This window comes from Panthera uncia (assembly GCF_023721935.1).
Source record: "Panthera uncia isolate 11264 chromosome D3 unlocalized genomic scaffold, Puncia_PCG_1.0 HiC_scaffold_8, whole genome shotgun sequence".
Taxonomy (NCBI): Eukaryota; Metazoa; Chordata; class Mammalia; order Carnivora; family Felidae; genus Panthera; species Panthera uncia.
The window spans coordinates 47,822,895-47,835,120 of record NW_026057586.1 but is presented as its reverse complement, the minus strand read 5'-3'; the positions used below and the strand labels follow the sequence as shown (position 1 = coordinate 47,835,120).

Below are 12,226 nucleotides of genomic sequence, written 5' to 3'. Positions count from 1 at the left end.
TGAGTCATTTGAAAAATTGAAAAAAGCACTTTGAAACCTGTGGTGTTACTTGGATCTGGTCATTTTGAATTTCTCTTGACACGAGAATGGGAAAACGGAACAGAGCATACGTGAAGGCTCTCTATCAACACGAATCAGCAGCTCTCAAATTGTAGCTGAACTCAAAATGCAAACAACACGTCAAATGTTTCTCCATCGGCGAAGGAAAGGCTCATTGTTTGCAAGTAATGCTGTCCTAGCGAACATAAAATGTGCAACACACATTATTTCCTACAATCCCTGCAACATTTCTGTGAAGTCATACAATGATTTCCATTTTACAGATGAGAAAGCTGATCCATACGAAGGCTAAGTAATCTTTCCAAGGTTACACTGCTAGAATGGAATTCTGATCCAGGTCTTTCTGTCTCCCGAGAGCTGGGCTATCTATCACAACTCTCTACTGTCTCAGCACTCTATAAATTGCTGCTGAATAAATCTGCTGAATGTTACATGTTCCAATAGAACAACATGAAAAAAAATTTTCAGGAAATAGAAAAACCTCTTAAGAAGCATGGGTATTGAGGGGCACCTGGGTGGCTCAGTCAGTTAAGCATCCAAGACTCTTGATTTCAGCTCAGGTCATGATCTCATGGTGGTGAGGCTGGGCCCTGAGTCGGGCTCTGCACTGGGTGAAGAGCCTGCTTAGGACTCTCTCTCTTCCTCTCCCTTTGCCCCTCCCCTGCTCATGCATGTACTCTCTCTCTCATAAATAAACAAATAAATAAAACACGAGTATCAAAAGCCAGTTATGCATTACATAATTCTCAGAGTGAACAGTCAACAGCCTGCCTGAGTATAAATTGAGGAAAATGTGAATAACCACGACTGACTTCCCAGAAGACGCATCAGGACTTGGTGAGGTCTGAGTGGTTCACGCAGCTGTAGCTCAACTCTGATGCTGGGCCAGGGAGTACTTCCGTGAAGAAGTATCTGTTAATCACACAGAATGGGCTCAGAGCTGGGCTGGCTGCAGTGGGGGATTCGAGAAGACACCCACCTACTCCCTCAGTTCCCTGGAGTTAACTCTTTTTCTAATTTCTCGAGAGTTCTAGCTATTCTTGAAAGGCAAAACTTATATACTCCAATGAAAGGTGACACTGAATAACCGCCAAACACCTCCCCCTGAAAGTGCTGAACTCGAAATCCTAATATTTTAAGGGTGCACAGAGGACAGTAAAGAGATCTGAACAGCACAGCCTAACGGTGCAAACATTCGGCAATTTGGGATAGTAGTGTCGACCATGCTTACTGCAGCATCCGTAAGGTAATGATTTGCAAGAGTATAGGGACCAAAGTCAAGAGAACACCTCTTAACTCTCACCTAAAGAAAAACAGTTGTTTTCACAGGTGAAAATCCTTTCTGGGGGAGAGAGGGCAGTGCAGAGATAATAACAGGTGATTGGATCCTTGAATTCCTTCTTAGAATTAGAACTAACACAGTGTGACAATCTTGTTTCTTTTTTAGGGGGAGGGGTAGTCATTGTACAAAAGACTACCCAGAGACTTGAAGACAATGACTCCTAACTCCAGTTTCAATTAAAAAAAATGGAAGAGGCACTTTAATACTCACCAAATTCTTTACAGTTCAAATTTTGCGCCTGGGAAAACCCCCGACACTTTGCACCTTATTTGGGCATGTTAATGGCGAGTGGGGACACTCTGCCAGGTGTTAGGAATATAACCTTGAGTTAAGCCTCCGACTCTTGATTTCGGCTCAGGTCATGATCTCACCGTCATATGATTGAGCCCCACGTTGGGTTTTACGCTGATGGCACAGAGCCTGCTTGGGATTCTTTCTCTCCCTCTCTCTGCGTGCCCCCTCGCTTGTGTGCACACACCTCTTCCCCCTGCCCTCTCAAAATAGATAAACTTAAAAAAAGAAAAAAAGATATTCCCTGACCTCCTTGGGCTCACAGGCTCATACCCAGGTGGCTGGCTGGGAAGGAGTGATCTGATTATTTTGATTTTTCTAATTTGCCTGATCCTTGTCCTTCCTTTTCTTCTCCTGACATGGAGGTGAGGGAAAGTGGTGGGTATTTTATCAACTCTTGACTAATCACCTACCACATTCTGGGCCAAACATCGTGCATCTGGAAAACTGTACAGAAAACACACAAACCCCAAATAGGGAATAATGGCCTGAGACGAAGCAGAAAAGAAACGAGGTGGAATTTTCCTTGGAGACAGATGTGACTGGGGGTCTGCTCCCTGTGCAGACCCCCCAGCCTCCGGAAGTCCCAGGAGGAGAAGACAGATGTGGAGGTGTAGCCTGGGAGATCCTGTTCCCCTTACAACTACCACCCCGCCCCTAAGACCCCCTAGAAGGGCACAGAAACAACGTAATTAAATGACAAATCTAACACTAGCTGTGTTTACATGGTACCAGGCAATTCACTGTTGACTGAAAAAACTTTTCTTGCTGGGTATTTGACTGACTCGCTATTTGGGATCCATATAAACAAGAACAACCTGCCTGTTGGCCTGGCCTTACAGACACATTTACTTACATAGAAACAAAAACATCACCACAGGTCTTTCAAATCCACATGTTACTCCTTTCTATTTGTGTCAAAACTCCGCCTTCCCATCATAAGAGTCTGCACCTTTGAATTTCCCAAGGAAGGTTTCACTGTGTTAGCTTTGACTACTTCAGCTCCTTCTCTCGTGACCCAGGCAACTCATTTCTGCCCACACAGCCCACCCTCTGGTTTGGGCACACACAGGAGAGCTCTTTGCTGATCACCCTGTGTTGGGCCACACCTCGGAGAACTTAATTTTAGGGATACGGAGGGAGGGTCTTTACAAGGAAATGATAAATGCACAAAGGAAGGAATGTGTGCATCCGGAGAAGGAGAGCATTACTGGGGGCAGCTGGAGGTACTGCATGAGGTAACGAGCAGAATTCCGCCTTTCCCTGTCTCTGACGCGAGGGCACAAACCTGCAAAGATGTGTAAAATAACACGGGCAGATTCAGGCATTTACTCAGCACTCGTGTATGCAATCCTATCCTACAGTGAACAGAGTACTCGCCAGTGTATCCTCCAGCAGAGGCCTTGTGAACATCCCTAATTAACTGGACTTTGTGTCGCAAAAATCACTTTAATTTCAGTTATGTTAAATTATATACAGGAATGCCTGGGTGGCTCAGTCGGTTAAGCTTCCAACTCTTGATTCTGGCTCAGTTCATGATCTCACCATTCGTGAGTTCGAGCCCCGTGTCAGGCTCCGCACAGGCTCCGCGCTGACCGTGCAGAGCCTGCTTGGGATTCTGTCTCCCTCTGCCCCTCCCCTGCTTGTGCTCTTTCTTCTCTCTCTCTCTCTCTCTCTCTCTCTCTCTCTCTCAAAATAAATAAATAGACTTGAAAAATTTTATATATAAACCGTGGAGCCAGGAAATTTGTAGAAATTCAGGGTATTTCCTTAGTAAATGAACTGATACAAATTCATTCAGGTCAAAAGTTGTGAAAGCGAGCATTGTTATCATATTTTTGCAGCAGAGAACACTGTGATGGTCAATGGCACTAAAAATAGCTGAGAAAAGAATTAGGAGTTCATAACTGGAAACAAGAAAACAACAACCTTATCCAAAGTAGCAAAATGTCCGTTAGCATCCCTCCCTATGAATTTTTCTGACAATAGGAAATGGAATTTAATTTTTTTTCTCTAATCCATAACTATGTCTCCTCCCCTGTGCCCTCTGGGAAAACCTTATTCATAAACGGATAATTCCCAGATAACTAAATTCTTTGCTGACTGTTTCCATACAGCTCCACAACAACAAGGCAGCTCCTGAACTTGCCACTTCAAGTTCCTGTCGCTTCAGCAGTGATGTCATGGAAAGACATCCCCACGTGCTGTGTTTGTTGCCCAGCTAGAGGCTGTAAAGGAAATTATGCTCTGCCTCTAGGTTTTAATTTTCCATGAAACGTTATTCTCATTGCCAGAGCTGCCTAAACTGTGAAAGAAAAGTGATTTAATTAGGTCATAGCCATAGTTAGATTTTTAAGCACACTCTTCTGACAGAAAAGTCATATTTCACAGCTTTGTTGGGTTTAATAATTTATTTTCATCAAACCATTCCTGACGTGTTACGGTGCTGAATAACAACGGAGAGAGGAAGACGTGAGAAACACTAACTGCTGTGCGGAAAGTTATCTCTTCAAGTGAGCTTTTCTTTTCTTTTCTTTTCTCTTCTTTTTTCTTCTAACATTTATTTATTTTTGAGAGAGAGTGCACAAGCAGGGGAGGGCCAGAGACAGGGGGGACAGAGGATCTGAAGCCGGCTCTGTGCTAACAGCGGTGAGCCCAATGCAGAGCTCAAAGTCATGAATCGCGAGATCATGACCTGAGCTGAAGATGGACTGAGCCACCCAGGTGCCCCTCAAATGAGCTTTTCACTGTCCCAGCAAGAGAGGTGGAGTCTTAGGCTGATTAGAGGGAAGACTGAGTCGGGGAGGCTCCTCTTTCCTGATTCCCTTTCCCCATTCAGTAAGTGTGGAAAGACAGTGACAGGCTCTCCACACCCAACAGGCGGTGACGATGACAAGAATGATGAGGAAAATAAAGGAAAGGAAGTAACTGTGCCCACTTTGGCACCATATGTACTAAATTTGGAACATTACCGAAAACGATTAGCATGGCCCCCTGCACAAGGATGACACACAAATTCATGAAGCGTTCCCTAGTTTTCTGTAACTACGTGAGGTGATGGATGTTAACTTGTTACAATGATTGTTTTGCAATAATACAAAATCAAAATCATCATGTTGTGCACCTTAAGCTAACAGTTATATGTCAATTGTATCTCAATAAAACTGGGTGGGGCAGGGAAGGGGTAACAGTAGCAACAGAGTAGGAAGAGGGAGAGAACTAACACTGTTCAGCAGAGACGACCTAGTGAGAGCAAAACGTGATGGGCATCATAACTCTACTCCCAGGATTTCCCATAGTCTTTTCTTTGTGTGTGTGTGCACACCCGCACGTGTGTGTATTCTCGTGCATGCCGGATACTGAACCTAAGAAGTCTCATTCCTGAACCTGAAAGATTTGTTTACTTGTCACCTCCTCAAAAGTTCAACTTATGATTCAAAATCAAGCCTTGAAACTTCTGTACAAATACATCTAAAAACTTAAGCAAAGAGTAAACAATTATGTTATTTAGAAGACACGAAATTTGTGTGATCCCATATTAAAAGACACTAAGCTGTTCCTTCTTCTTTAGAAAAAATATTTCTACCAGAAATGGCAAGAGTTTTATCAACGGTCTTGGAGACATTTTAAAATTCCAAACATCGAACCCTCACAGCATCTGTTGACAATGCTTTTACAAGTTCATCCTATACACAAAACATGCTTAATTTTACCCAGTAAACTGACATTGCCAAGACTCCTTCTTGGTTCAATATCTTGGTAATAGGTCAAGAGAAATGTCAACATGTCATTGAAAAAAGAAAGACATTAGTCTGTGCTCCCAAGATCTGGCAAAACAGCCGGAGAGACAGCTAGTCAAAACTCAGAAAAATTCTTATCCTTTTAAGAGATCTTCATAAGGATAAATCCGTCAGAGGCTGAAACTTACCAGTAGATCTTCTCACCCCTTTTAAGAGCAACCCCTACAGAGGAAACACAGTTCAGGATGGCGGTCTGTTACTACACAGGGAGATGTTGTTATGGAGACAGCTCTGAAGGCTCCCTGGCAATCCCAGTGTATAATTAAGGCTCCATCACAGAACAGCCAGCAGGGTGGTCTCCATGGGAACCAACAAACACACATTGTCACGGGCCTAGCAACTGTTCTGAATCAATGACTCTTTATATAGGTTTAAAAACATTGTGAATGGGGCATCAATTGCTTGTTTTGTTAGACAATGTCTGATTAAATATGTGTGAGAGACCCCGTTCTCATGCATGCTGAATTTCCAGTAGTGTCTAGAGTAGGCTGCCCATAGCTAAATTCACTTACCTAGAACTAGGAAATACAAATGATAAATTCAGACTCAGGAAGTCACTGGTTAATTTGGTGGAAGAATTAAACCAGTGGTCGATAGTGCCAGGGAGGACCGGCACCCATTCTTCTATGGCTGTCTAAATATTATCCCATCCTCTCAGTACACTCGACGTTATTATTACATTTGTTTACAGATGAGCACACATCTAGAAGGTGGCAGACCTGGGACTCAAAGGTAGGTCAGAATGAAGTCCCGGTCCAGGTTTATATAACTCTACATAATAATGCTCTTTGTTTTCGTACCACATTATCACGCCCCAGCTACCCTCACAGACATGATCTCATATATTCTGCTTTTACCTTGAAACATTGGGGAGTTCAGTTCTAGAATTTTCTAATTTTGCAATATTTTCTTCCTTGATCTTTCTTTGTCTGCCTGCTCTACTTCTGCACCCACCATGCACTCCAGGTTTGAAGATTTACATGGGACCCTTTCTAGGAAGGTTTCCCCCATGTCTAGGAAGGTTTACCTGGACTGTGTGAGAAGCATTTTCCTAAGCAGCAAAGGGAAAGGAAGCCCATTACATAAGATTCTGACTGCTCAAACTCTAATAACAGCGGAAAACATCCCAATTAACTGCTTGTAGCATTTACACATAATCTTCTATGACAGAAGGCAGACTTGGGTGATAGGGATGGAAGGTGAGATTGCCAATTCCTACTTTATTCTGATGGGTTCTATTAAGGACTTTTTTTTTTTGAGAGAGAGAGAAAGTACGAGTGCATGCACACATGCCTGCAAGCGGGGGTGGGAAAGGGCAGAGGGAGAAAGAGGGAGAGAATCTCAGGCAGGCTCCACACTCAGCTTGCAGCCCCACACGAGGCTTGATCTTGAGACTGTGAGATCATGACCCGAGCTAAAATCAAGAGTCAGATGTTACCGACCGGGCCACCCAGGTGCCCCTATTAAGGACTTTTAAATTCTGGCAAATGCTTTATTAAGTAGGTACTGATAATCAATGATCAGGCTCCTGGCAAATCATCATTATATATAATCCTACAATTGAATGTACACATCATCAGCATTTAGCCTTAAATATTAGATTCATCAACACTGTCAGAGCTCACTCGAGTCATAACATTTCTAACATTTCTGAGCTACCTGATCAAAACCAAACAGTGAGGCTCTTTCCTTGTTCCCCTAAAACCCCAGTTCCATGCATCTCTTGGGAAAGCCTACTTCCCATTTTTCACTGCCCTTCTACTGAGGCTCAGGAAAAGGGCTGTCTTCTCTAAAGCGAGCCCCCATTCCCCTTCCGTCTCCCATTGAAGTTCATTATTCTCCCTATTTCCCCTCATTCTTCAGCATCTCCAAATCTCTCTGTATATGGCGTCTTCTTTTCTAGTTTCAAATATGCCCAAGTCCTTCTTTCCTCAGAAAAGAAATTATCTTTGCTAGATCTGACTATCCCCCTGCCCACCACCAGTCACAATCTCCTTCCCGCATCTGTGTATTCTTGGATATTTATGATCTATCTTCCGCCCCCCTCCCACCCTGTGCTTATAAAACTTTCTCCTGCAAGACCAGTAATGTCCTTGGTCTAGGCTTATCCCAATCCAAATCTCTCTGACCTCTTGGCAGCATTTTGCTTTACTCCTTTAAACTCTTCCTTAGACTTCCCCACAGAGAACTTGCCCAGCTTTCCTTGGCTATCACTTCTCTCTCCCACACATTATTGATCTCTGGTATTGAAGTATCTCCCAAGAAAGGCTTAGCCCTCTGCTCTGCTCCACCCACATCCTCTTGCTCCTGCAGTGAGCTCATCTATTTCTTCACATTCCTTTTTTTTTTTTTAGTTTTTTTTTTTTTTTACACATTCATTTTTGAGAGACAGAGACAGCGCACAAGCGGGGGAGGGGCAGAGAGAGAGGGAGACACAGAATCAGAAGCAGGCTCCAGGCTCTGAGCTGTCAGCACAGAGCCCGACACGGGGCTCGAACCCACGTACTGAGAGATCATAACCTGAGCCGAAGTCTGACACCCAACCGCCTGAGCCACCCAGGCGCCCCATTCACGTTCCTTTTTTAAAAACATGTTTGTTTATTTATTTATTTATTTAGAGAGAGAGGGAGAGAGTGCATACGTATATGTGTGAGAAGGGGAGGGGCAGAGAAAGAGAGGAAGAGGGAGAATCCCAGGCAGGCTTCACTGTCAGAGCAGAGCCCAATGCGGGGGTCAATCTCATGAACCTTGAGATCATGACCTGAGTGGAAATCAAGAGTCGGACACTTAACCAACTGGGCCACCCAGGCGCCCCTCTTGACGTTCTTGATTCCAACTCCACTGCTCTAGGCGGAGCCCAAACGGACACATGAAGCCCTGAGCTCTGCCCTCCCTTTCACCCCATATGTCCAGCACAAAGCAGTTCCATTTAGATGCTCCCTCACCATACACATCTGTCTAAAATAGATTTCACCAGCTTCCCTCCCCAAAGATGTTCTTTCATAATCCCCCCACCCGTTTCTGTGATGCCATGGAAGTCTCATGTCTCAAGCCACAAACCTTGGGGTCATTTGTGAACCTCCCTATCGGCCACTGCCTGGACCCAAACGACTATCACACACTCCCTACTGCTCTAAAAGGATCTGGGTCTTTGTTATCTAATTCTTTGATCACATAACACTTACGTGATAGATTAAACAATCACAATTTCTTTTTCTTCAGACTGTCAGTCAAGTTGACCTTTCACCTTTATTGCCATCACTCACTACCTTGATTCACCTCCCTTCTAAATGCTTGGAACTCATTTCCAACATGACTTGCCTTTAGGCCGTCTCATTCAAAAGTTCACAGTCATCTCCAGGGCGTGGCTTTCAGGGCTTCCTAACTGTCTCTTCCAGGCCCATTTCCACCCCCACACCCTCACACTCTCCTCCTCCTCTGGTCAAATTTATTTCCTCATGGTTCCCCACGTGCACATCCTGCCTTGGGACCCCTGCCGTTCATCCTGGAAGGCTGTCCTTCCATTTCCACTTCTCCCAGGCAACCTGGGTGTGCAGGGGCCAGTTCGGTCTCTCCACCACCTCAGCCCACTTGGAGCTTCCCTTTACCCAACTCCTGAAGTCAGTACTACCCCACTTAGCAATGTACTGTAACAGTCTCACCCTGTCACTCTTATCTCCTCCTCTGGATTATAAGATGCGCTCGGCAGGCCCTACACATATACTAACCCATTTTCCCCACCCCAGACTCCAAAGGTTTTCCCAATAAAGGCTGACTGGTAGAATCATGTCCAAAAAGAAGGCCATTCAAAGAGAGACCACATACCTTGATATCAGGCACTTTTAATACTACCCAAACTGAAAGAATCTAGTATACCATGAAGTCCCATGGAAATAGCAGTTGTTTCCGGCAGGCAGTAAATTATGACACATTGTCAGGGAAGGGACTGGGGGAGGCAAGCAAGGTACCTAGGGTGCAACATTTAAGGGGGCACTCATTGTTCTCAGGTGCCGACCCCACACTGCATGATGGCCCTCATCCCAGCCCTGTGCATGTGAAAAATGAGACTCTTAACATTCAAAAAACAAACTAAACCAAATCAAGAGACACATACAAGGCAAGCTATAGAAAAATCTTTCCCAGGGCCATAGAGAACAAACTAAGACTTGGTTTCCTGGTCTACCACTGAGTCAGGACAAAATGGCGGCAGCAACTATGGCATTAACTTAAAGGAAAAAAGCATTCTTATGGAAGCAGCTTTGAAATGGAGAGCAAAACCTGGATTCTAAGGGCCCTAGAGGGCCAGAGCTGCTGTCTGGGAATGAATCTTCTCTCCTGGCTCATCCTCAACATAAACTCACTCTGGCCTCAGTTGCTTCTTCCCAGTGGATGCTGAGAACACCAGTCAGTTTGAAGTTAACCAGGATGAGACAAGGCACTATTCAATCCGGAAAAAATTCTCACATGATAACTTAAATCTACTAGAGAAACCCATTAGCATACCACATCTTCCTTATATGTCTACACATTTCATTGCTTTCGTCTTAAATTCATTCACTTTTTCCTGCATCAGTGCTTTACAAGTGGGAAGAGATTCCAAGATTTTATGAAGATGAAGTTAGATTTCACACGCCCAAATTTATCAAACTGAAGGGAGAAATAAAAAAAGTTGCTAAAAAGGTTGCTTTTTAGAAGGTTTCTTCTTTAAAAAATGTTTGTTTGTTTGTTTGTTTGTTTGTTTTGAGACAGAGAGTGAGCAGGGGAGGGGCAGAGAGAAGAGAAAGAGAATCCCAAGCAGGCTCCGTGCTGTCAGCACAGACGCTGACAAGGGAATTGATCTCACAAATGATGAGCTCATGACCCGAGCCAAAATCAAGAGTTGGACATTTAATTGACTGAGCCACCCAGGTACCCTGAGAATGTTTCTTAAATTCACAGATAGAAAAACAAGAATAACAATGGTAACAATATAAAGTGACTTCAAAGGCCCTTTTTTTTTTCCCATGCTGAGCATTCTCAGACCTAAAGAAGATACTAAGATAAGGACCAGAGAGAAGCATGGATACCTTAGAAGTGATGAAGTTCATGTGACAACTCCTTGGAAAATAGCAGAGAATGGATCCTTCTGGAGCAAGGAAGAAGGTGCCCTCAGCCTCTTCTGAATGACCTTCCTTTCTGAGTGTCTTTGAGTTTTTCCACAGAATCCAAATTCTCCTCTGGGGCCAACGGAACATCCTTCTGAGTCATTTTCCGAACATGCTGGCACTCACTAGAGTCACAATGACGTCATGGGGAAATGTTGTATTGCTAAGTACAATTATGTTGTATTTCAAATGTCAGCACATTCTGATGTGTAGGTGGTCCAAAGAATGGGACAGTATTATGCCACTGAGGATAACAGAGCTTATTTTCAAACAGAAAAGAAAAAGGAGGAGGAGGGGAGGGAGAAAAAGAGAGACTACTGAAGCTAGAAGAGACCTTAATGGCTCAACTAATCCAATCTTCAACATTTAAGGAGGATTAGCATTAAACCTTAGCAGCCAATTAAAAACCCTTATACTTTTGAATCAGCTACAGAGAAGGAAATGATGAACCTCACCTCCCTCCAAGTTTAAAAGAAAATGAAAAATTTAAATAGGTAAAAAAGGAGGCTCATGAAAGTAGTGGCCAAACAGGCAAAGGCATACACAAGAAAAATATCCTTCCTAATACCAAAAGACAATATTTAAGCACTATTCTTTGAGTACTTTGCAGCTTTCAGGGATGGTTTAATGCCATAAAATCCACCCACTATAAATGTAAAGTTCAATGATTTTTTTAAAGTGGGCTCCACGCCTAGCACAGAGCCCAATATGGTGCTTAAACTCATGACTCTGAGATCAAGACCTGAACTGATATCAAGAGTGGGAGGCTTATCTAACTGAGCTGCCCAGACGCCCCAAAAATTCAATGATTTTTTTAACTGTTTATTTTTATTTATTTTTTGAGAGAGTGAGTGTACACACCAGCAGGGGAGGGACAGAGACAGAGGGAGAGAGAGAGAATCCCAAGCAGGCTTCACACTCAGCACTGAGCCCAACATGGGGCTCGATCTCACAACCATGTGAGATCACGACCTCCACCAAAATAAAGAGTAAGATGCTTAACCGACTGAGCCATCCAGGCACCCCCAAAATTCAATGATTTTTAATGAACACATTTAATAAATTAATTTAAATGATGGTGCAACCATCACCACAACCCAGTTTTAGAACATTTCTATGAACTGAAATAACTTCCTTGAGCCTATCTGTAGTCAATTTTTGCTCCAAGAAACCATCACTATGCTTTCTGTCTCCATAAATTTGCCTTTTTTGGAAATTTCAATAAATGGAATCATACTCTATGTATTTTTTTGCACTGGCTTCTTTCACTTAGCATAACGTTTTTGAGATTCATCCATGTTGCAGCAATGAGGTAATAGTCCAATCCTGTTTATTGCCAAATAGTATTCCATTGTATGTGAACAGTACATCTCTTTTATACATTCACCAACTGATGGCCATTTAGATATTGTCCAGTTTGCGGCTATTATGAATAATGCTACTCTGAGTGTTCATGTTAAAGTCTTTTTGTTTTCATTTCTCTTGGGTAGAGTTCTAGGAACAGAATTGCTGAGCTATTTAGTCAGTTTATGCTTAGCATTTTAAGAAACTGGCAAGACAGTTTTCTAAAGTGGCTATACCATTTTACA

General features: G+C 43.3%; 1 protein-coding gene and 1 non-coding gene across 3 annotated transcripts in view; one reads left to right on the top strand and one right to left on the bottom strand.

The window, feature by feature from the left end:
- Nucleotides 1-12,226, bottom strand: part of TMEM241 (transmembrane protein 241) — a 116,559-nt gene that overhangs the window by 22,873 nt on the left and 81,460 nt on the right. The gene's annotated exons all lie outside the window — the stretch shown is intronic.
- On the top strand, nt 4,624-4,732 carry LOC125914999 (U6 spliceosomal RNA). The gene has a single exon (XR_007455533.1). It is a non-coding gene; the product is annotated as a U6 spliceosomal RNA (small nuclear RNA).